The sequence below is a fragment of the Giraffa tippelskirchi genome, chromosome 7, assembly GCF_054371585.1.
Source record: "Giraffa tippelskirchi isolate mGirTip1 chromosome 7, T2T-mGirTip1v1.2.pri, whole genome shotgun sequence".
Taxonomy (NCBI): domain Eukaryota; kingdom Metazoa; phylum Chordata; class Mammalia; order Artiodactyla; family Giraffidae; genus Giraffa; species Giraffa tippelskirchi.
The window spans coordinates 106,282,976-106,288,291 of NC_137281.1; the positions used below are offsets into that span (position 1 = coordinate 106,282,976).

At 40.7% G+C, this 5,316-nt stretch overlaps 1 pseudogene; it reads left to right on the forward strand.

Moving 5' to 3' along the window:
• Positions 1-3,233: 3,233 nt before the first annotated feature.
• LOC145513839 (cleavage and polyadenylation specificity factor subunit 7-like) lies at positions 3,234-4,124 on the forward strand (annotated as a pseudogene).
• The last annotated feature ends 1,192 nt before the right edge of the window (positions 4,125-5,316 follow it).

A 5,316-nucleotide genomic window follows, 5' to 3' on the forward strand; every position in this document is an offset into this window, starting at 1 on the left:
TTTGCTTAAACCAGATATAAAGACAATACATTGATGTCCTATTACATTCTGTGTGTGAAAATCAGTCAGTCGTGTCTGACTCTTTGCGACCTCATGGACTATATGGTTCATGGAATTCTCCAGGCCAGAATACTGGAGTGGGTAGCTGTTTCCTTCTCCAGGGGATCTTCCCAACCTAGAGACTGAAACCAGGTCTCCCTCATTGCAGGTGGATTCTTTACCAGCTGAGCCACCAGGGAAGCCATCACATTCTGAAGGTGATTAATTCTTTTTGAGCTGATAGATTTAAACATATTTGATTTGCTTTAACCCATCAAAATTATTATTATCATGACTGAAGCTCCAACTGTCCCATCTTTGCCCAGTGAAATCTTCAGGTGGACTGGGAGCCTTTTTGAGATGATCCTAACAGTCTTTGATAACTTCCTTGGTATTTGAGAGACAATATATTCTAGGCCCTTCTTATCATTTTCTGCTACAGACTTGGAATCAGCCATTTTTTCCGCCAGAGTCTCTGGTTTCTTTTAGTGAGAAATAGTATTTCAAGACCACAGTTTGGGTCCTAGGAATGCTCACTGCTAACAGGACAGTCATTGTTTCTACTCTCAGTCTCTTTGTCTATTTCCATATATTTACTTATATTTATATATGTTTATAACTTTCATATGATACATATAATGTAAATGGTTAAAAATATTCCTTCCAAATCATTTAATAAGTTGCAAACAACATGATGTGTGCTAAGTCGCTTCAGTTATGTCCGACTCTTTGTGACCCACTGGACTGCAGACCGCTAGGCTCCTCTGTCCATGGGATTCTCCAGGTTAAAATAGTGGAGTGGGTTGCCATGCCCTCCTCCAGGGGACATTCTCAACCCAGGGATCGAACCCACGTCTCTTACGTCTCCTGCATTGGCAGGCAGGTTCTTTACCACTAGTGCCACCTGGGAAGCTCAAACATCATGATATTTCACCCCAAATGACACTCTCAATGACTTTCCACTCCTATTATTGTCATTCATAAGAAATTTAACATTGCTTTGATAATGTCATCTAACATAGAGTCCATTTATCTTCAAAATAGCATATACATATTTTTAAAATCCAGATGTATGCTTTATACTTGACATTATATCTCTTTCATTCTCCTTAATATAGAACACTATCTCTCCATCTTTTCTTTTTTCTTTCCTGACACTGACATTTTGAAGAATCTGAGTTGTTTTATTGAAAATAGCACAGTTCTAGATTAGTCCTAATGATTTGATTCATGTTAAACATTTTGGCAAAACTACTGCGTAAATGTTATTGTGCATTTCCCCCTATAGCTTGTGAGAAAGAGGTACAGAATATAAATTTGTTCTGTTATTACTGAGAAACAATTTGATCACTTGGTTAAGATATGTCTGCTAAATATCTTCACCATAAACATATATTTTTTCCTTCTTAATTGAAAAAGAATCTGTGGGGTAAAGGACCTGTGGAGTGATAACTATCTTGTTCTCCAACAAACTTTCACCCAATGATTTTAGCATCCTTTATTAATCCTTGCCTGAATCAATTATTATCCGAGGGTTACAAAATGATGATTTCTAATGAAATGATTTTGTTTTTATACCTTATGTCCTTCTCTGTAAGTTACTCTCTATAAAGAAGATCTTTTCCTCTTTCTCTTGAGTATCACTAGGGGAATCATGGATTTTTTAAATGATATTATTTAGTATGGCCAATGGCAACACTTTTGAGCTGGTTCCTTCAAAGAAGGAGTACTTGGTCACTACCAAGTATACTTTTTGTTTTTATGAATTTGGCTACTTTGATAACTCATATAAGTGGAATCACATAGTATTTGTCTTTTGTTTTTTTTCTAACAACTCACATCCCATTTCTCATTTTAAAATGTGTTGTTACAAAACTGAAGAAACACAATGCAGATTAAAAGACTGACAGCATCATCAAGTTTCTTACACAGTTTTCAACCTACCAGAAAGATAAATAGTGAACAACAGCAGGACAAGACATCTCTCCCCATTTGCTATCAGTAGTAATTAAAACTAAAAATTATATCTAGTAAAAACAAAATAAAGATGGGGTGAAAAAATCCTCTGGGTAAATGGTTTTTTCAGCCATTTTCTATTTTTTTTCTTGAATCATCACCTTATTTGATTATCTCTACATTTTAAAAAGATCCCCAGAGCTGCCCTTGAGGATAAGCACATTGTTTATGCCACTGGGCCAGTTGACAGGTACCCTGTCTTAAGGGGAAGTGAGGATGGGGTTGGGAACAGAGAGAAAAAGCTACAACCTGTAGCCTCTGACCCAAGGCAACATGGGTCTTCAACCCTGGAGAGACTCCCTCAGTGATTGATTAAGGGCTATGTTAGAAATGTTCAGAGAACAGAGGAAGAATTCAGTCCAATTTAGTCTCTCCCCACTGAGCCAGAAGGGTCTCCAGTGCCTCTACCTGCCACAAGCCAAGTCTCACCTTACATGCCCTGTCTCTTCTCATGTTAGATGCAGCTTGTCTGAAGATGCATGAAGAAGAATCACCCCCAGTGGGTACTGCAGGACCCTGTTGCCACGCCTCCTTCAGCTGGAACCACATCACAACTTGGATGTTATGGGAAAAGCAACCCCATTCATTGATATCCACCTCATAGCCCTCAGATGACAGAAGCAGCAGTACTGAGGCACCTCCTCCTGTTCACCAGGAGTCAACTCCAAGCCCAACAACGTCCTGCAGGTAATTCTGCATACCTACAGTGGCTGGAGTAATAGACAACCTGCTGTCCATGTGAGTGGGTTCTCCTGGTGGACTGTAGACCAGGTTCTGAGCCAGGCTATTCCCTTTGTAGGAGTCTGTGATGTGCTGGGGTTGAAATTTGCAGAGGATGGGGAAAATAGCCAGTGGGGGTATGCTGAGGTGGTGGCAGCCTCTGAAAACCCAGTCCACAAAATTATTGGAAACTCTTTCCAGAAAAGTACTTAATGGAGAAAAAGTGGACATGGGGTTAGCCACCCGGCAGACCTGTCATAATTTGAGGCAGAGGCTCAGAATGTGAATGCGTTTGAGTCTTGAGAGTGGAAATAGGTATAAAGGACCAACGTAGTATTCTAGTAATTCTGCTGATGGTTGGGCCATACATCGAGAACCTTGTACTCATATCTGCCTAAAAGGATAAGCCCCGCCATGTGCTGCCTGACTTTAATCGCTCTCCTTCAGTCCTTCACCTGATGAGTCTGGTCCCAGGCCCAATTCCATCCCTATAGCCTCTCTCAACATTTGGAGTCTTCCTCTTCCTTCTGGCATCTCCCATGAGCATCTCCCACCCATCCATTACCTCCGTTTGTAGCTGTACCTCCACCTGGGCCATTCCACCCACCCTTTGCCTCAATCCAGCCTTATATCCTCCACCAAATGCTACAGTGGGACCTCCATCAGATATTTACATGAAGGCCTTTGACCCCTCTATCCACCTTGGCAGCCAAGATTTGGGCTTTCGACCCTCAATAGTGAGTGAAGCTGAATTTGGAGAGATCATGAAGTAAACCAGTGCAATGCCAATTCCAAAGTGATTTCTGGAGCCAGCACAGGGGATTACAGTGACTCGACTGAGATGCTGTGCACAGCTATTGCTGTTATCAAACAGTCTCAGGTCACCAATGATGAGTGTTGCTGTGTCCTCATCTCCCTTGAGCGGTTCATGGCACTGAAGCCAAGTCCTACAGTGTGGGTGCCAGCAGGAGCTCTTCCAGGAAAAGACATCTGTTCTGGGAGAAATCGTCTAGCTAGTCCCAAGAAAGCAGCAGGACAGCAGGAGGCATCGGGACCTGCTTCTTAATAATGATCAGCATGTTAGTTATTTCCAAGAAAGGAACCAGGAGCACAAGAGATACCAGAATAGAGAATGGGGCTGCACTTCTGAGAAAAGAATCTGGTTGGAAGCTTTTTTTTTTTTTAATGGACTTGTATCTCTTCACCTTCATCAGGCATATTTTGTGGATGTACCTGAGAATTTCAAAGCCCTGGATTTCTCTAAGTGGGAAGAAATACTCCCCTCCATCTTCCTAGAGAAGAGAAGCTCCTCTTTGCCAACAGATGACACAAGGCTTCATCTGAGGTAGATGGAAGATGATACTTGTGCTTTTCAAGATTAACCCCATCTTCCATCATTGCCATCAGATTTTTTAATTGAAGTATAGTTGATTTACAATGCTGTATTAGCTTCAGGTGTATAGCAAAGTGATTGAGTTACACATATACACATATTCTTTTACAGATTCTTTTTCATTATATATTATCATAAGATATTGAATATATTGATAGTTCCCTGCGCTATACAGTAGGTCCTTATTGTCTATTTTATTTATACTGGTGTGTATCTGTTAATCTCAATCTCTGAATTTATCCCTCTCCCAACTCTATTTCCCCTTCGGTAACCATACATTTGTTTTCTTTATCTGTGAATCTATTTCTGCTTTGTAAATAAGTTCATTTGTATCATTTTTTTGGGTTCCACAAATAAGTGATATCATATGATAATTTGTCTTTCTCTGTCTGACTTACTTTACTTAGCATGATCATTTCTAGGTATATCCATGTTGCCTCTTTTTTATGGCTGAGTTGGACACGACTGAAGCAACTTAGCAGCAGCAGCAGCAGCAATATTTCAAATTATATATATATATAATATGTATATAATATACATGCACACATGCATATACACACACACACATACACATCTTCTTTATCCATTTATCTGTTAATGAAAATTTACGTTGTTTAGAGTTACCATCTGACCCAGCAATCTCACTCCTTGGCACATAGCTGGAAAAGATAAATCTCTTATTACAAAAGATACAAGACCCTAATATTCAGAGCAGCATTATTTATAATAGTCAAGACATGGATGTCACCAGATTTTAATAATTTGGGTCAGCTCTCTGTATAGCCCAAGTAGTCCCTGTGGCGGCAGCAGACAGCTTTCCTACTGGAAGAACTTCAGGATCTCACTAAAATGTAGTGACAGGAACATGTGTGGGATCTTGAGTGTGTTGGACGGAGGGAGGTAGAGTGTGGAGGGGAGCATGGTATAGGGAGCATTTATCAACCTAGGAGCACACTCCCAGGGTTCAGGGTCTAACTTCCTGGCAAGGACACTTAATAGGTTGCTGGCTGGGTTCTTTGTTGGTTGGACATAAAAATAGCTTACAACAAATGAGGCAGAGATGCCACAACTGCCTGGGTGAAGTGTGGAGAGAAGAGTCAGAGGGCCTGTTAGCGCTGGTTTATGACAGGACACTGAGACCCTAACCA